Source organism: Oratosquilla oratoria, chromosome 43 (assembly GCF_046742065.1).
Source record: "Oratosquilla oratoria isolate Oo_2021 chromosome 43, ASM4674206v1, whole genome shotgun sequence".
Lineage (NCBI taxonomy): Eukaryota > Metazoa > Arthropoda > Malacostraca > Stomatopoda > Squillidae > Oratosquilla > Oratosquilla oratoria.
In genome coordinates this window covers 19,115,408-19,135,742 of record NC_134819.1, presented here as the reverse complement: position 1 = coordinate 19,135,742, position 20,335 = coordinate 19,115,408, and the positions used below count along the sequence as shown (strand labels likewise).

The 20,335-nt window shown below is 47.7% G+C and overlaps 1 protein-coding gene across 1 annotated transcript in view; it reads left to right on the top strand.

Annotated features, from left to right (window-relative positions):
• Ccm3 (programmed cell death protein 10 Ccm3) overlaps positions 1-20,335 on the top strand; it is a 101,656-nt gene that overhangs the window by 6,794 nt on the left and 74,527 nt on the right. The window lies entirely within an intron of this gene.

The window sequence follows — 20,335 nt, the reverse complement described above, 5'->3', positions numbered from 1 at the left end:
GATTCATGTAACATTTTAGTTCCCCCTTCATCACTACAGTACAACGCATTTTCTTCAATGATTGGCTACATTGATAGAAAATGGCATATGCTACAGTTTCTAAAGTGTGATTCCTAATACACACTGTGTATGTACAGTATCATACATATTTCCTTTCAAGAAGTAAAATTACTGTATGTACTTTTTTCTCGGTTGGCAAGTAAAACTGCATAACTGGGTCTTAGAATATATTGTAATGGTGTTGTGGAAGGTTTCTGGGTATAAACTGAGTACCTATGCTAGAGTGGGAAATGGTCCAATCGATGGAGTGGTTGGGAAGTGTGGAGTTCCAGGAAAGAATCGTAGTGGAGAGTTGATGGTGGAAATGTGTCTAGAAAGAGAGTTGATGATAGCAAATACAGTGTTTCGGAAGAAAGTCAAGCATAAGTACACATGGGAGAGGGTGGTGGAGGGAAGGGTGGTAGATAGAGCGCTAATGGATTATGTAGTGGTAAATAGGATTATGATAGGAAGAGTTAAGGATGTACATGTGCTAAGGGGAGAGGGTGGGGGAATATCAGATCATTTTTTGGTGGAAGGTAAGTTGAGAGTGGAGGATAGATGGAGAAGGAGGAAAGGGACAAAAGGTAGGGAGGTTCTTAGAGTGAACTCCTTGAATGAAAAGGAAAAGGAGAAGGAGTACGAAAAGAAGCTGAAGGAGGAGTGGGAGGGAGTAAAGGATAGAGCAGAGATGGGTGTGGAGGAGGAATGGGGATGGTTCAAGGAGGGAGTCTTAAAGTGTGCAAGGATGGTGTGTGGAACAAGAAGGACAGGGGGAAATAGAAGAAAGGGTAGTGAATGGTGGGATGAGGAAACAAAGAAGGTTGTAGAAGAGAAGAAGCGTGCATTCACAGATTGGTTACAAAAGAGGACAGGGGAGTCATATGAGACGTACAAAGAAAAGAAAAGAGAAGTAAAGCAAAAGGTAAAGGAGGCAAAGAGGAGAGCAGATGTGAAATGGGGTAGGAGGATGACAGAAAATTTTGAAAGTAATAAAAAGATGTTTTGGAAAGAAATTAAGAGAGGAAGAGGAGGCGAATCAAGTAGGGAAGAAAAGGTAAAAGGTACAGATGGAGAGTTGATAATGGAAGAGATGGCAGTGAGGGGAAGATGGGCAGAATATTTTAGGGAGTTGCTGAATGTGAAGGAGGATAGGGAAGGAAAGATAGCTGCAGTGGGAAATACGAAGAAAATGAGAGTGATGAGTGAGGAGAATGGAGGAGAAATAAGGAAGGATGAGGTGAAGGCAGTTGTAAAGATGATGAAAGCAGGTAAGGCACCTGGTCTGGATGGATGTCATGCAGAATGTCTGAAAAAGGGAGGTTCAGTGATGGTGGACTGGTTGGCGAGATTATTTAATGTTTGCTGGAGAGAGGGTAGAGTACCGGAGGACTGGAGTAGTGCCTGTATAGTTCCTCTTTACAAGGGAAAAGGGGACAAGTGTGAATGTAGTAATTTCAGAGGGATTAGCCTGTTGAGTGTAGTAGGGAAGGCTTATGGGAGAATCTTAATTGAGAGGATTAGGAGAGGAACAGAAGGAGTAATTGGTGAGGAACAGTGTGGATTTAGGACGGGTAGAGGTTGTGTAGATCAGATCTTTGTGGTAAGACAGATATGTGAGAAAGCTATAGGAAAGGGGAAGGATGTTTTTTGGGCTTTTATGGATCTGGAAAAGGCTTATGATAGGGTAGACAGAAAGGCACTGTGGGAGGTTATGCAGATTTATGGGATAGGAGGAAAGCTTTTGGGAGCTGTCAAGAGTTTTTATGTGAGTAGTAGAGCATGTGTTAGGATTGGAAATGGAGAGAGTGAGTGGTTTGAAGTAAAGGTGGGACTTCGTCAAGGATGCGTTATGTCGCCCTGGCTGTTCAACTTATACATGGATGGGGTGGTGCGAGAGGTGAATGCTAGGGTAGTGAGTCAGGGATTGGAGATGGTTAAAGAAAATGGAGAAAAGTGGGAGGTGAGCCAGCTGTTGTTTGCGGACCACATTGCGCTTGTGGCAGGGTCAGAGGAGGGATTGAGGAAGCTGGTGGCAGAGTTCGGGAGAGTATGTGATAGAAGAAAGCTAAAGATAAATGTGGGTAAAAGTAAGGTGATGAGATGTACAAGGGGTGAAAGTGGCAGTAGACTGGAAGTGAACATTAAGGGGGAGCGACTGGAGGAAGTGGATAGTTTTAGATACTTGGGTGCAAGTGTAGCAGGAAAAGGTGGAGTGAAGGTGGAGGTAGAATGTAGATTGAGAGAAGCGAGTAAATGCCTTGGTGGTTTAAAGAGTGTAATGAGAAATAGACATTTGGGAATGGATGCAAAGAGGAGACTGTATGAAGGAGTGATTGTGCCAACAGCACTGTATGGGGCAGAAACGTGGAACATAAGAGAAGAAGAGAGAAGGAGTTTGAATGTGTTTGAGATGAGGTGTCTGAGAAGTATGGTGGGGGTTACTAGGCTAGATAGAGTGAGAAATGAGGAGGTGAGGAGGAGAACTGGGGTGAAAAAGGATTTGGGAGATAGGGTTGATGAAAGAATATTAGGATGGTTTGGACACATGGAAAGAATGAGTGAAGAAAGACTAGTAAAAGAGGTATGGAAGGCAGATGTGGAGGGAGTGAACATGAGGGGACGTCCTAGGATGAGGTGGATGGATGGGGTGAAGGGGGCTTTGGGGAAGAGGGGAATGTCTGTTGAGGAAGGAAGGGAGAGGACGGAAGACAGAGGTGAGTGGAGAATGGTTGTATATGGATGATGTTGTGACTGCATGAGGAGGAATGGGCGGGGGGGGGGTGGGGGGGGGATAGTATGTGTGAGTAAATTTTGACGCAGCCCGAAGGGATTTCTCCCCGTCCTCTCCTTATATGCAAAGGGGGACGGAGAGGGGGGGTCGCCGATTAAATGAAGCGGCCTTGCTGTGGATGTACTGTGTCTTGCGACACTGCTTCTGACCCAGGGCGGTGGGCAGGGTGCAGGGATGACCCGTCATCCAGGAGGTGCTCAGATGAGAGGAAGGGTGGGAGGGGTGTGGAGTGTATTTAGGGATGAAATGGGTGGGAGTGTTTTTGTGCCTTTCCCTTTTTGGCTACCTCCCTTGGAAGGGGGAAGAAGCCTTGGTATATGTATGTATGTATGTACCTATTTATCAGTAGGTTATTGAAAAAACAATCATCGCACACACTTTCATTTCTGTCTCCCGTTTTTGTTACCCCTTGAGTCAAAGTCAGCACCAGAGCTGGCTCTCATCTTGGTGTGGTGCAATCAGAAAGATCCGTTGCACTCTTGTCCTCTTGGTCCGTACCAGTCTCAGGCTTATCTGCAATCATGGCTGCTAAAGTAGCAGGTTGTAGTTTCCTACTTCTTCATATTCATATTGATTTTTTAACAAAGTTATTACTATATGTCAGGAGAAAATAGTCTTGTTAATTTCTTTATTTATTTTTAGTTTAGTTTAAGAATTAAGTAAAGTTCTTTGACCTCTATTCAATGAATTGGGAAATGTACGGTTTTCTGTGTGATGCCTGGTTTGCTGGAAAGTCAATAACAGGAGGAGGAGGAGAAGGAAAAGAATAAGACATAGAGGTAGAAGAGTAGAACCTTTTTGTAATGGGCTTGTGGGAAGAGGGCCCTGGTCTGCTTCTTCAACGTTCTACCTCAATGGTTCTTAACCTTTTTACTACCACACCTCCTCTAGGAACTGTTCTTTTCCTCCACGCCCCCCCCCCTCCCCTTGCAGGGAGGGGGGGTCAATACATAGGAAGACTGGTATGCCTGGGAGACTTGAAAATAGGAGTTAGTAACAATGATACTTCTGCATTATCTCATAAACTTACCTTTACATTACTGACCCATTTCTTGTCAAGAAAATAACACATAACTGGTAAAATTTCTAATTTTCTCTTGAGGCTAGCACCCCCTCCCCCCTGAAAATCACTTACACCTTCCTGGGGGTTGCACCCCCCAGGTTAAGAATCACTGTTCTACCTCAGTGGTGACAGACAACTGTGACTGATATCCACAGCACCAGCCCACTTGGTCGTGCATAAAACACACAAACTCTTGTATCACAAGCAGCACACATGTGCTAAAGCGCACTTCAGCTCAACTGCTGCTGCTGTTATTACTACTGCTGCTACTACTACTATGACTACTTGCACATGTGTGTGTAAACACCATACATGAATCTAAGGAAAAAACTAGATGGGACTCCACAAGCATAGCTCCCCTTCCTGTAGAATACAACTAGGTAAATACACATTTAAGTGAGTGGCATACTCAACAAATTGGCAAAATTAACATATCTCCTGGAGATGAAACATCAAAATTTACTACAAAAAACATATGTCCACGGATTACAAGACAAGCAAGAAGGTTATTAAGGGTGTTATTGATAGAAATGTTCACCCTACAGACCCCAAACAAGGCATCGCTCTCATCATCTATGATGGGACTAGAAAAATAAAGTCCAACATCTGCTCCATAACAGAACCCCCATAACCACAACACCTGTGCAAGAAGACCAGGTCCTCTACCAGCACGCCTGCAATAATGAGGAGTGTGGACCTCACTCTTACATTGGTATGACAAGGACAAAATTGACTTGGTAACTGACATGTCGCCTTCATTCTGGAGCTTTCAGTAATCATTATGCCACTCTACATGACTGTCACTACAGTTGAAAGCATCCAGTAGGCTACACAATAATCATCAATAGAAAGCAAAACCCTTGCCACCTAGCATTTTTAGAAGCCTTGTGGTGGGATTCAGCCAGTTCTTATCATGTTCTTGGAATTTCATGAGCTGCACAAACTGGTTATTAAAAATTGGCTTATACAGGCTATAATACAGCCTATATTAGGCCAACTTGGCATGCTATTAGTGAGAGAACCTGTTAGAAATTTTTAATACCACCAGTACATATACATATTGATAAAAACAAATATATTTCCAAATCCTCCCTTCATCAAAGAGGATTGTTGCTCTAGTAGCATTAACATCAACAGCTGCAACAACTATAGTCCAGCCCAGTGTGTTACCTATCCTAGTATGTAGACATCAGAGCTGATATCTCCTTGATACAATAGGTTTGAAATAGAACCAGGGAGTTCCAAAATATCACTTATATCTAGAGTAACATTGAAGTAATTCCACAAAGATCATTGGAAAATTGTCTGCAATATAGAAAACATGCACAAGAAGATTGATAAAGCAGAACTTTTGACTTAGTATGCCTTCAAGAAAATATTGTGCCTGGCTACACCAATATATAAATTATCAAATGTATACAACAAACTAACATATACCATACAATACAGCTACACAAGAACATATACTTTCTCGGATCACTAAACAAGCTCCTTAAGACAAGTAACCAGTCTCATTACCCTCCCACTCCTGACATGAGCCCTACAGAAAGATTCCACTCAAGGGAAACTGGAACCATACTTGCATTCAGGATACCACCCAACTCTGAGACAGTACCAGCACAGAATAGGCCTGACCACAGAAACTGCCCAATATGCAACCATTATACGGAGGACACCGAGCACCACACCCAACACTGGACAACACAATATTTCTCCTTTGAGTGATCAGTGTGTAGATCTAGTGCCTGTTGCCACTTACCTGGGAGCCATGCAAAAGAGACCAAGAGGCAAAGGTGATTGATTGCATTTCTTATTTTGATTTATATTCCTTTGTTTTAATTGTAAATTCAGCTGTTTTAAATTCATATTCATAGGTCAGTTATTTTTATTTGAATTTAATTTTTTTATATTTAGTTATTTCAAATATATTTTAAAGTAACATTCACTTGTTGTATAGTTCCTGTTTTCTTTATTTATTCATCATTGTTATTACTGTTTTTGGGGGTTGAGAAGATGTAGATTAGACAGCTGTACAGGTACATGGAGGATTTTAGGAAGAGGCATTTCCTTGGAAGAACCAACATTACTGTTGTCAGTGTGGGCAACAGTGAGAAGGAAAGCTCTTCTCCTTTATTTGTAAGGTAAAACTGAACTGATTTTACACGTGGCCAGCAGCCGATGTATATATTGTGTGTGGGTAGTCACCCGTGGTGTGTAATTACATAACTGCACTGGATTAAGTTAGGTTAGGTCAAACGGGGTCAGTGTAGGAACAGGTGAGCAGTGATGTTTGAGAATCTATCCTCAGGAAGACGTGCATTGAGATGTGGAGGTGCTTTGGGAGGTATTCCTTGACCTGCGGGTGATGTGTCGGCACGAATGGGGCAAATTTGCCGACAGTGCCTCGCAGTTGCTGGAAGCCCTCGGGAGAACCCTGTGGAGGGAAGAATTCTGCGGGCACGACGAGGGGTTGGCCGAAGACCATCTCTGCTGGAGACACGTTGAGGTCGTCTTTGATGGCTGTCTGAAGGTCAAGGAGTATCCATGGCAGCTGGGGCAGCCAGGAGTCGTTGCAACGTGCCATAACAGATACCTTGAGTGAGTGGTGGGCTCGTTCAATCGTGACGTTGGGTGCAGGGTTGTAGGAGGTAGTGTGGTGGGCTGTAGTACTCAGGAGTTCACCGAGGGTACTGCCACAGCCACGACGTGAAGCAAGCTTGGAGGTGACGTGGCCCGGGAGGCCAAATCTGGCGATCCACCCACTGAGGAAGGATGTAGTGCAGGACGAGGCGGTGCTGTCCTTCATGGGGATGGCCTCCAACCAACGGAACGATCTATCGATGGCGGTGAAGAGGTAGCGGTGGCCTTCCGACGAGGGGAGTGGGCCGACGATGTCGACATGAACATGTGCGAAGCGTCGTCAGGGACGATGGAATGATCAGCGTGGCGATGAATTTTGCTTTGCTGACAAGCGACGCAGGATCTGGTCCACTCCTTTGCGTCCTTGGAGATGCTATGCCAGATGAGTTTCTTCTTCAGGAGCTTCGCAGTGACGCGTCCTGAAGGGTGTGACAGATCGTGTATTAAACTGAACACTTGACGTCGGAAGGCGGTTGGGATGAGGGGTCGTGGGCGGCCAGTCTGATGTCGCAAAGGATGGTGTGCTTGTCGTGGGAGGGAATGTCCTGCCACTTAAGGGATTTGATGGGTGTCCTGTAGGCAAGTGTCTCGGGGTCCTCCCGTTGCTCTCTGGCGATGGCCTCGTGGTCGAGGCCGAGTTGAACTGCGTCGATGGCTATTCGGGAGAGGGCGCCGTCGAGGGCGTTCTTTGTACCGGGGATGTGCCTGATGGTGCAATTGAACTCTGCGATGGCGGAGAGGTGGCGGCGCTGTCTGGCGGACCAGGTGTCCTGTTGTTTCGTGAAAGCGTGCACTACAGGTTGATAGCCGGTGTTGATGATAAAGGAGGAGCCTTCGAGGGAGTGGTGGATGTCGAGGAGCTCTCTGTCGAAGGTGCTGTAGTTGAGCTCGGCCTTGGAGAATTTCCTTCTGAAGAAACCGAAGGGTGTAGGTATGCCATGGAGAGTTGTTTGAGCACAGCCCCAATGACGACATTGCTGGCGTCTGTCGACAGTTGTAGCTGCTGGGCATCTGGTGCAAGGAAAGCGAGGGTGGTGGCATGGGCGAGGGATCTTTTGGCGTTGACGAAGCACTTGTAAGGCGGGGTTCCACTCGAGGTCCTTCGGTTGTCCGTGAAGGGCGTTGGCAAGCGCAGGAGTCACATCTGACAGAGCGTGTCGATGCTCCTGCTGGTTCCGTCGGCTGTGGGTAGGAGGCGGTCGATGGACAGCATCTCGAACCTATGTTGCGCTTGGTATAATGTCCTCTCCAGTAGCCGTTGCGAGAGTTGGAGCGGTGGTGGGGGCGGCAGCAACGGGAGACGGGTCCTACTCGGGTCACTAATCTTGCCGTTGTGGGCTTCGGTGAGAAGTAAGGTTCGTCTCCTTTATTTCTAAGGCATCATGCCTGTCTTTGACTCACCAATTTATCATACCTGGCTATAAATTTACATATAGTTTCAACTTTGTCTATACGCCATTATTCTCTAATTATCTTGCCTGAATTAAGATTCAGGTTTTGTTCCAGCTTGGGCTCAATCGCCTTATAAAACATTCCAAGTATTTATGCATCTAAGTGGGAAAATGTATTTACTCACACCTTTAGGTATTGTCATCTTACAGCCCTCCCATCCCTAATCAAGATATCTTTATAGTCTGTTCCCTTGAGTGACCTGAACATTGTGATCGATCAAGTTGTCTCTTTCTCTTCGATTTTCCAGTGTTGGGAGTCACAGTGTTTTTAGTCTCTCCTTGTACGATTTACCGGCCTGGCTGAAAACCACCTTGGTTGCTGGCCTTTGTAGCCTCTCTCTCTCTCTCTCTCTCTCTCTCTCTCTCTCTCTCTCTCTCTCTCTCTCTCTCTCTCTCTCTCTCTCTCTCTCTCTCTCTCTCTCTCTCTCTCTCTCTCTCTCTCTCTCTCTGTGTGTGTGTGTGTGTGTGTGATTCACCATGGTCTTGGATCACGCGTTGAACTCGGTGATCGACAGTTATTTTCCCCCCGGAAGAGAGCTCATATATGACCGATGTATGGGTAATGCTGTGACCTTACACGCACACACATCCCCAACTCCCCACCCACGAGAATTGGAATAACGATTCGCAACGCAGCGATACTGAAATTATTTCAGCCCTGGGCGGGATTCGAACCCGGACCGCCTTAGTGGCGGCCGGGAAATCTACCAACTGTGCCACCGAGTCGTGTGCGTGCGTGCGTGCGAGAGGCGCGTTGAGAGCATGACGTGGGTGAAGGAAGGCGTGGGTGGCTGGTGACTGTGCGCATGCGCAACCAAAAGACAAATATGGAGTGCCGGGTGTGTGGGGGGAGGGGGGAGGGGACCCCCTTTGGCCATTTCGCTCACGTCACCTGGGCCCTGAAGGGTGGCCCGACGATTAAAGATTCCCTCGACCCTGATTAACATCCTGTGCAGGTTGACCCAAGACACACACACACACACACACACACACACACACACACACACACACACACACACACACACACACACACACACACACACACACACACACACACACACACACACACACACACACACACACACACACACACTCACACTCTCACACTCTCTCTCTCTCTCCCAGTCAAAAATAAATAGATAAAAAACGAGAAAGATATTCCTAACACGCATTCGAGGTCAGCTGATCCCGGATAATATTAATGAGCATTTTGCCTCCACAATGACAATCCTCTCCCTCACTCACTCCTGATAATTAATGGCTACCGCCTCGTATACCTTAACGAGCCCTCCACCAGCGCCATTATTTCGAGCCAGCCAAGGCAAAACTGGCACCGATGATGAACGGGTCACGCCAACCACCAAACTGAGGAAATCCACTCAGGTGGACAAGAGAGGAGAGTAATGGTGCTCCAAACACACTTGTACCGCAACACCTCCCAGGTGGAATTAGAGATCTCGCTCCGTCTCGCTGGACAGAACAGACAGTCCGGTCAGGAGGAAGAGGAGGAGTTGTAGGAAGTACGAGGAGAAGTAGGAGGAACAGGGGTAGGAGGAGGAGGGTAGATGGAGGGGTGGAGGTGGAAAAGGGAGAGGGTGAGGAGGACGTAGATGAAGAAGGGGAGGGGAGAGAAGAGGAAGAGGAGGATAGGAGGAAAAAGGGAGAAGGGAGACAGGAAGAATAAAAGATGGAGGAAGAGAAGGATAGGGGGAGGAAGAGGGGTAGGAGGAGGAGAGGACGAGGAAATGGGGGGGGGGAGAGGGGGAGGAAAGTGTGGAGAAAGAAGGAGAGAAGATGGGAGGAGGAGAAGAAGGATGATGGGAGGGCGAGAAAAGGGTGGAAAGGGAAGGGGAAGAGAGGGAGAAGACGACGAGGGATAGGGAGAGTAGGAAGAGGAGGGAAAGAGGGGATAAAAGGAGAGAAAGAACTATATGGGGACAAGTGACGCGTGGACGCTACAGAAGCAGTGAGCCCCTTTTCACTGGTAGCACTGGCGACTCGCGCAGGACAGCCAGCCCGTTTGCTGCGGCCGAAGGAAAGGAAGAAGGGAGGTCCTGGTCAGCGAAAGGATAGACTTGACCTGGATCGAGGAGCCCCTTTCCTGGATTCTGGATTCCAAGGAAAGACCACCTCGCTTGCGCGGGATCGGGTTTTGTGGGAGGGGAAGAATGTCTGCAGGAAAATGAAAAGATAGTTGCGTATAAAAGAGGGCTATTGCCACCGGGCGATTTGCGAGCGATTAGGGGCTTGTTGGTGGTCGTGACTCGGGAGAACTGGGCTGGGAGCCCCTTTCCCTCGCGCACTGGTGGCAACTTTTGTAGTTGGTTGTAGGTCCCTCTGTTCCGTCAGGCCAATTGATTTCGTTCGGGAAAAAACGACGTTCAGACGCAGCTTAGAGGGTTTAAAGCTACATCCAGACGATTCACGTCAGGCAGCAGTAGCACAACCCTCCTCCTCCTCCTCCTCCTCCTCACCACGTCAGGGCCGTCGCCACGGGGGGGGGGGAGTGGCTATGGGGTGCTCAGCCCCCGAAAAATCCAATTAGCCGCCCCCCTATTGATTTTTAATCAAAAGTATTATCAATACACTACACCGGAAAACTTGCAAAAAATAATGTAAAAAGTTTATGGTGAATTTGTGATATATGGTATGTATATACACAAATGATAAAATTGTAGCTATCGTTACAGGCATATCAAATGCTATCAATGATCATATATGAGTGTGTGTGTGTGTGTGTGTGCAGTACAGCGACAAGCCCCCCCCCTAAAGCACGATTAGTCCCCCCCCAAAAAAAAAAAAAAAAAAGGCTACATCCCTGGTCCTCGTGCGCGCAAAATTATCCCCACGAAAGCCGTCGAAACGCGACCGCGGCAGAAAGAGAGAGAGAGAGAGTGAGAGAGAGAGAGAGAGAGAGAGAGAGAGAGAGAGAGAGAGAACGAGCGTGGGCGGGACTCTGTTGTGGACATCCGGAACAGGCGCACCAAGACACGCCCACAAAACAAACACACACACACACACACACACACACACACACACACACACACATGGGCGCAGGGCGGTCCTCTACTGACCTTGGGCACAGCGAATGTACGGTCTCCCCTCCCCCCCCACACACACACGGTGATCATTTCTAGTATTCAACGTTCCTCTTGGGTTTCTACGTTTCATGACTTCCGAAAGAGCCAGTCGCCGCCGCCGCCGCCTATTCCACGCGGCCGGCCCCCTTGATCACCTACTCACTTTTTCTTTTTGGCCTCTTGGACGTTGCAGCATGTGCCGGACGGGCGACACACAGACTTCCAAAGAACAAAAGAGGAAAACACACACGCGCGCGCGCGCACACACAAATAGAAAACCAGGAAAAGACAGACAAAAGAAGTGGGATAGAGCTGTGTTGTTTTACCAGAGAGGGGTACAGGGAGAGGAACAGTGAGAAGGGTGAGGGAGACAGGGGGAAGGGAGCACCATGGGAGGGGGGGAACGAGTGTGTGTGTGAGAGAGAGGGAGAGGGAGGTGAGAGAGGGGGGAAGAGGGAGAGAGAGAGAGAGAGAAAGAAAGCGAGGGGAGATAGAAAGAGGGAGGAGAGAGAGAGGTGGGAGGGAGGGAGAGTGAGAGAGAGAGAAAGCGAGAGGAGAGAGAGAGAGGGGAGAGATAGAAAGGAAGGGGAGAGAGATGAGAGAAGAGAGAGAGAGAGAGAGAGAGAGAGAGAAAGAGTTGTTATCCTGGCTAGTAGTTGACCAGAGAGTACTTGTGTCCTCCTGACGGTCAATGTGGCGTCGCGTCGCGGCGCCGCGCCGCCGTCGTCGTGCTTTACTTGTACTCGATATTGTGTTGCTGACGGTCAGCTCAGCTCAGCTCAGTCGGGGAAGGTCACGGTTGGGTTCAACATCCCGTTTCCTTGTAGGAGGAGGAAGAAGCTGCGGGGGAAAGGCTTGAGGTGTTGGTGGGGTCTCGTCTAGGGGTGTGCCGATTAATCGGCGTCGGCAAGAATCGGCACTTCTTTTTTGGTAATTTTTTTTTTTATGTACTTTTTTTTTTTTTTTTTTTTTTTTTTAGAATCTGCATTGTCATCTGCAAAATATTGTCCATGACGATGCAGATTCTTAAAAAAAAAAAAATATATATTTAGCCGATGCCTATTCCCCCCAAATAAAACTGCCGATTCTTGTCGATGTCGCCCAGGATTTGGCGTAGCCACTGGCGTCAGAGCCGTTAGATTCTTGCGGGTTTTATGTAAATTATCTTAGTAGTTTGCGTGTGTGTTGTTTTGGGTTGTAGTTTACCAGCGCTTCTCTTCTGTCCCGCTGATGTGCGTCGTCTTGTGTTTTTCTCATGTCGGGGGGCGGGGTTAATTAGTCGAAGGCATTGTACAGCCTTGCTTCCTAGAGGTCGTTTTGAAGAGATAATAAAAGTTTTGGTCAATTGTCGCCCTCCAGGATGTGGTGTAGTGTCATCGCTGTTTGGGTGGCAGGGGGGGAGTGGGGGGTTGAATGACAGTAGTTGGCTGTTTCGAGGTGTTGTGTCAATCGGACAATCTAGAAATATGTGAGGGGAATCGTCTATTGGCAAGTGGGAAGGTCATTTCGTCGTGCTTAAGAGGGGATCAGGTGCCAGGAGAGAATGCCACGGTCTTACGCGTATCGTTTCAATACGTCGGTTATGTTGATGTGAGGACAATCCTGCGCGTTGTTCTGAGCGTACCTGCCATGAGTTTTAGCACTCATGATCGAAGAGCTAGATAGTAATCTGTTAGAAGAAGCATTGGAGTAAAGGCATCGGAAATGGTGGGCGCAGACTCTCGAACCGACAAATCAGTTACTCGGGGAGGCTTAAAGGTTAGATGTTGGGATTATCTCTCTCTCTCTCTCTCTCTCTCTCTCTCTCTCTCTCTCTCTCTCTCTCTTTAGAACGGGAGTGTGTGTGTGTGTGTGTGTGGTGTGTGTGTGGTGTGTGTGGTGTGTGTGTGTGTGTGTGTGTGTGTGTGTGTGTGTGTGTGTGTGTGTGTGTGTGTGTGTCTTGGGTCAACCTGCACAGGATGTTAATCAGTGCCGAGGGAATCTTTAATCGTCGGGGCACCCTTCAGGGCCCAGGTGACGTGAGCGGAATGCCGAAAGGTGTCCCCCCCTCCACACACACACACATACCCGGCACTCCATATTTGTCTTCGGGTTGCGCATGCGCACAGTCACCGCCCACCCACGCCTTCCTTCACCCACGTGATGCTCACAACGCGCCTCTCGCACACACACACACACACACACACACACACACACACACATGCACACACACACACACATGCACACACACACACACACACACACACACACACACACACACACACACACACACACACACACACACAAACACGACTCGATGGCGCAATGGTAGAGTTCCCGCTTGGCACTACGGTGGTCCGGGTTCGAATCCCGCTCAGGGCGGAAATAATTTCAGTATCGCTGCGCTGCGAGTCGTTACTCCAACTCTTGTGGGCGGGGAGTTTGTGTGTGTAAGGTAACAGCATTACCCATAGATCGGTCACATACGAGCTCTGAGCTCTCTTCCAGGAGGGAAATTTCTGTCGATCACGAGTCCAACACGTGATTCAAAGACCATGGTGAATCACAGACACGAACTGAGGCTACAAAGGCCAGCAACCAAGCTGGTTCCCAGCCAGACCGGTAAATCGTACAAGGAGAGACCAAAAGCACTGTGACTCCCAACACTGGAAGATCGAAGAGAGAGAGGCAACTTGATCGCAGTGTTCAGGTCACTAAAGGGAACAGACTACTGATAAAAAAATATCTTGATTGGGGATGGGAGGGCTGTAAGATGCCAGTGCCTAATGGGTGCAAATAAATACATTTTTCCCATTTAGATGCATAAATATTTGGAATAGTTTCTAAGGCGATATAGACCAATCTGGAACAATACGTGAATCTAAATTCAGGCAAGATAATTGGAGAATAAAGGCGTATAGACCAAGTTTGAATTATATGTAAGTTTGTAGCTAGCCAGGTATGATAACTGGTGAGTCAAAGACGGCATAATGTATTACAATAACTATACCACGCCAGTGAATTCTCCACCCCGAAAACGCCAACAAACGATTTACTCTACAAATAACAGAAATAAATCTCCCACGTGGCTCCATCTGTGTCGATGAGCCATGTGGCTAAAATATGACGACAATTCCTGCCCATACTAGACAAGTCATGTGTCACATCTCTGTCAGACCTTAAGTATTTTGTTGATTAATTTAATTACACAGTTTTTGTATTTATTTTTCTTTTTGTTGATTGCAGGTAGGTACTGGTGTTGCTACATGGGTCGACCAACACAACATCTTCAGAACGGTGATGTACTTGATAGATTCAATTCTTGATCTTGATCCTAATACCTGGTAACTACTCCACGCTGCCATTCCGAGTGCCGTCGTCTTTCATCTCCTACCCAGGCAACCAGTCGTCCAGTGAAATACTTTCTCCTGGATGCCCTCATTGATCCCTAGATTCCAGAATCATCTTAAGTGGTTCTTTGCCGAAGGCTTTTTTGAATTCCAGATACACGCAATCTCAAACACTATGATGGAAGCTTAACCTTCTCTTGCTAAGCGGTTGCTTACTACTGTGGTTTTGTTAAGACTGATGGCAGAGGATTTTATTCGGGTTTATAGAATCCTCTCGTAGTTTGAAGGCTGTGTCGGCAAGCCCTGTCCTGGTAGGGGTTGATTCGTTGACTCGTGAGTCCAGGTTACAAAGAAATCTTTCCACGAGATGTGAAAGGGTCGAATACACGTGAACTCCCAAACGTGAATCAGAACTAATCACCTGATGATTTTTTCTCCTCTTAGGTTTTGTCCATTTTTCCATAATGATTTTTTCCTCTCTCAAAACTTTTTAGTTAACCTGTATGTATTTTTTAACTTCTGTTGTTTTAAAATGACAGTTGATGTCATATATGGAAAACTGTATTTCTTCACATCCTTTGGACATGTGGTCTTTCTTAATTTGCTCCAATGACCTCTTGAAGCCCTCCCCCCATCTTTATCCAGGAGACCTCATCTGTCAATACAATCTATCCCCTTTAGTGACCTGAACACTATAATCATTATCACCTCTTGCTCTTCAGTCTTTCAAAGTTGGCAGACCCAGTGCTTTTAGTCTCTCCTCGTATGGTTGATCTGCCAGGCTGGGGACCAGTTTGGTTGCTGCCCTTTGTATTCTCTCAATCTTGCTTATATCCCTCACAATTATTTTACCAGGATTGTATCATACTTCACCAGAATTGTCCATGTATAATTTAGTTTTGTGCATTTCTCATAATTACTGAATTTGATTGTGTACTTTTTGTTATTGGAGTCTACTCTTGAAAATTTCTTTTTTAAGACGAAACGTCGATCTCTATAATTAAAGGAAACGAGATGGAAGAATACGGAGACCTAATTTCTGTTCACCCGGTTAATGGCAAAATTTGATCAGGAAAATTGAGAATACGAGAAGAGAACTAAATGACAACTGCAATGCTGTCGTTTTCAACTTTATGTACACACACACACACACACACACACACACATATATATATATGTATATATATATATATATATATATATATATATATATATATATATATATATAATATGATGTGTGTGTGTGTGTGTGTGCATGGTATGAGTGGGAACAGGAAACAGGATTCTTAATCCGAGTTTATTCCTGACTGACTAGCATCGCTGATGAACTTTCACATCAATCAACCTGTCAGGGCGTCTCAACATGACTTTGCCTGCACAGCCCCCAATGGAGGAGGCGAAGGGGGGGACCCCCCAAAAAAAAACTCATGGCTGGGGCAAGACTAGAGTTAGGGATGGGAAGGGCGGGTGCATGGGGGCCGCTCGGAGAAAGTGAAACAACTCCCCACCCCGTCGTATGCTCCCAGTTAATGGTGATAATTGTATATGCGTGTGTGTATGTGTGTTCATTACCTAGTTGTATTATACGGGAATGGGAGCTATGCTCGTAGTGACCCGTCTTTGTATCTCTCAGCATCTAGTTTCTCCTTAGATCCTTGTATGGTGTTTGCACACACTGTTGTGTGAATGTACGTATGTTTGTAAGTAAGCACACCCAAAGGGAACTGAAAACGTCGTGCAAAGTCTTGCTCCCTATTCAAATGCTTTGCCCAAGTCTGTCCTGCACTTGTTCTGCGCAGCTGCTGCTGCTGCTGCTGAGCTCTGCTAGTCAGCCAGCCAGCCAGGATGGATGGATAGATGGCCGGCTGGCTGGCTGGCTGCTGCCGGCGGCCGATATGTTGCAATCGAAAAGTTTCAGGCGGAAGTTCCGGGACGGGGCGGCTCGGGACGGGACGGGACGGAACGGGACGGCAGGAGCACCTCCCCTTTGTCATTTTTGTCCTTGTGTGTCTTGTCGTTACTCTCTTCGTAATTGTCTCTTTTCTCCACTTCTCTTCCTTCTCCCTGTTCTCTCCCTCTCATCCCCCTTCTCTTCCTTGCCCCTCCCCCCTCTTTATCTCTCTTCTCTCTATTCCCCTTTCTCCCCCTTTTTACTATCTCTCTCCCTACTCCCCAACTTCTCTTCCTCCCCGCCTCTTCCTCCTTCTCTGCTCTTCTCCTCTTTCCCATCCGCCCCATCCTCTTCTCCTTCTTTCTTCTTCTCCTCCTCCTCCTCCTTCTCCTCCTCCCCCTCCTCCCCCTTCTCCTCCTCCTCCTACTACTACTACTACTACTTCTACTACTACTACTTCTACTTCTACTTCTACTCCTACTCCTACTTCTACTCCTACTCCTACTCTTGCCTAGTACTACCTGCTATTCCTCCTTGTCTTCTTCCTCCTCCTCATCTTCCTCCTCCTCATCTTCCTCCTCCTCCTCCTACTACTACTACTACTACTACTACTACTACTACTACTACTACCCTACTCTTACCTACTAGTACGTGCTATTCCTCCTCTTCCTCCTCATCATTCTCCTCTTCCACCCCTTCCATCTCCTCTTCTCCTTCTCCGTCCTCCTTGTCCCACTCCTCCGATTCTCCCTCCACCGCTCTCCCTCTCCCCTCTCCCCTCTCCCCTCTCCCCTCTCCCTGTCCCCCTTTTCCCTCTCCTTCCTATTCCTGCATCAGTGAGAGCCCCCCCCCTCCTCCTCCTTTGCCATCAGTCAGTCAGTCAGTCAGTCATGGGATTTCGGATTCTCTCCCTCTCGCCACCCACTTTCCGTTATTCTTTCCATCTTGTGCACATATACGGACATGCATATATACATGTGTGTGTGTGTGTGTGTGTGTGTGTGTGTGTGTGTGTGTGTGTGTGTGTGTGTGTGAGAGTATGTGTTTATGTATGCATGTATATATGTATTTATAACACCTAATGAACTGTAACTTCACTCCTGTTTCCCCCCTTGTCCATATCTTCTTTCCTAATCCTCTCTTCCCTCTTATCCCCTTTCCCCTCCCTCCCCTCCCCTCCCCTCCCTCCCTTCCTTCCTTTCGCTCCCTTTCGCCTGGCGATAAGGAACGTATTATTATTATTACCTTCTTTTGTGTTTTGCCTTTCCCCGGCCAGTGAAGGCGGGGGGGGGGGGTGCTCCCTCCACCGAGCGTGGAAAGTTGTCGGTCGGAAGAAGGGGGAGTGTGTGTGTGTGAGGGGGGGGAGTGTGTAGGAGGAGGAGTGTCTGTCTGGTCTGCGAAAGGGTCTGCTGGATTGTCGCGGTTCCTCGGTCGTTGGTCCGGGTCCTAGGCGCGAACCTCACTCGCTCGCTCGCTCCTGTCGTTAGGGATCGATATCTAATGGAGATGGTGATTTACGGGTAGAGAGTTGATGACGATGATGATGGCAAAAGTGAAGGGAGAGTGTACATAGAGATTTGTGGTCTGAATAACAGTAATTTTTTTCTCCTCTCTTTCTCTTTCTCTCACGCTATTTTGCGTGTCTGGGTGCGCGGGTTACGATTGGAGCCGAATTAGGCTTCAGATTTGAGGTAATGACTCTCGATACTGGAAAAGAAAACGGGACTTGCTTGTTTGCGAGCGAATGGAGGAGGAGGAGGAGGAGGAGGAGGAGAGGAGGAGGAGGAGGAGGAGGAGGAGGAGGAGGAGGAGGAGGAGGAGGAGGAGGAGGAGGAGGAGGAGGAGGAGGAGGAGGAGGAGGAGGAGGAGGAGGAGGAGGAGGAGGAGGAGGAGGAGGAGGAGGAGGAGGAGGAACCGTGACGTAGTCTATGTCGATGGTCGTTTTCTCCTCGAATTGACGTGACGTCACGTTCTCTCTCTCTCTCTCTCTCTCTCTCTCTCTCTCTCTCTCTCTCTCTCTCTCTCTCTCTCTCTCTCTCTCCCTCTCTCCCTCCCCCCCAGCGGTGACTGCCGCTCGTTCGTGCTTACAGGGCGCAGCGCAAAAGGAGAAGGCGAAGGCTCCGGCCGCAGTCAGGCGATTCATGGCGTCAGCTCCCCGTCAGGCGATGTAGTCCGCTTAGAGAGGTGCATGACGGGAAATAAGATGGAATCTTGGACCGTGAAGAAGAAGAAGACCGTCTTCTTCTTCTTCTTCTTCTTCTTCTTCTTCTTCTTCTTCTTCTTCTTCTTCTTCTTCTTCTTCTTCTTCTTCTTCTTCTTCTTCTTCTTCTTCTTCCTTTTCCTCTTCTTCTTCTTCTTCTTCTTCTTCTTCTTCTTCTTCTTCTTCTTCTTCTTCTTCTTCTTCTTCTTCTTCTTCTTCTTCTTCTTCTTCTTCTTCCTCTTCTTCTTCCTCTTCTTCCTCTTCTTCCTCTTCTTCTTCTTCTTCTTCTTCTCCTTCTCTTTCACCCGATGGAACCGTATACACATAATCTCTAGGCGCCAGGATGGAAGGCAACTTCCCTTTCTCCCTCACTCCCTCCCTCCCTCATTCTCTCCCTCCCTTCCTTCCTTCCTTCCCCCCATTCATCCCTTCATCCATCCATCCCTCCTTTCATCCATCCATCAATCTCTCCATACCTTCATCCCTCCATCCCTCCATGCCTTCATCCTTCCCGCCCTCCATCCGTCCATCCCTCCACCCATCCATCCATCCATCCATCCCTCCATCCCTCCATGCCTTCATCCCTCCCTCCATCCATCCATCCATCCATCCCTCCTTTCATCCATCCATCCATCCCTCCCTCCTTTCATCCATCCATCCATCCATCCCTCCTTTCATCCATCCATCCCTTCATCCATCCATCCATCCATCCATCCATCCTTCCTTCCTTTCATCCATCCCTTCAACCATCCTACCCCTTCATCCCTCCCTCCCTTCCTCCCTATCTTTGTTGTTGTTGTTTCCGTTTGTTTGGTTTGGCCGCCCGCGGGGGATGATCGGATCGGATCGGATCGATCCCCGCGTGTGCCGTTCTGATCCGAACGACGAATGACGAATGGCCGGCCACCTGTTCCTTCCGAGCGCCGCCAAAACCTCCCGGAAGGCGCCAGCGATGCCTGAGGTGGGGCGGCGGCGTTGTTGTCGTTGTTGTTGGAGCTCCTTCCTCAGCGCGCTCGGCAGCAGATCAGTCTAGACGTCTGCGGGAGTCGCACCCTAGTCATTAATGCACGGCACAACACCTCTCTTCTTCTTCTTCTTCTTTTACTTCTCCTTTTTTCCTCTTCTTTCTTCTCTTTTTCTTCCTCTTTTTCTTCTGTTTTTTCCTCTTCTTCCTCTTCTTCCTCTTTTTCTTCCTCTTCTTTTTCTTCTCCTCATTTTTTCCTCTTTTTCTTTCTTCTTCTTCCTCTTTTTCTTCCTGTTCTTTTTCTTCTCCATTTTTCTCTTCTTTCTTCTTCCTCTTTTTCTTCCTCTTCTTTTTCTTCCTCTTTTTCTTCCTGTTCTTTTTCTTCTCCATTTTTCTCTTCTTCTTTCTTCTTCCTCTTCTTCCTCTTCTTTTTCTTCCTCGTCTTCCTCTTTTTCTTCCTCTTTCCGTTTATTCTGGTTGCCGCGGCACGAAAGTGGTCATCCCGAGTGTTTGTAGTTCCTAGGCCGTGCAGTAGTTGACCCCGTCGTTTCTGAGCGAGATGCCACGGTGGACAAGACTAGAATGCTTTGGCGCCAGTCCTGAGGAGAGTGGAGAAAGTGGCATCCGCCCGATCCACAAGGGGGGCTGATCCCTTCCGTGTGGACCTCTTGTGTTCCACCGGATGTGACCAGAAACCGGCAGCAGTTTAAGGAACACCAGTGACACATCGGCAGGAGTTTAGGGACACCAGTGACACATGAGCGTAGACTTTTGGTATTCTACGTTGGTTAGAGGCGTTGGAGGTGAACTATTCGTGGCTTTTGGTCTTTGTTGTGTCGCCGCCGTGACTACTTTCCGTCAACGGCGCTGACGAAGAACAACAC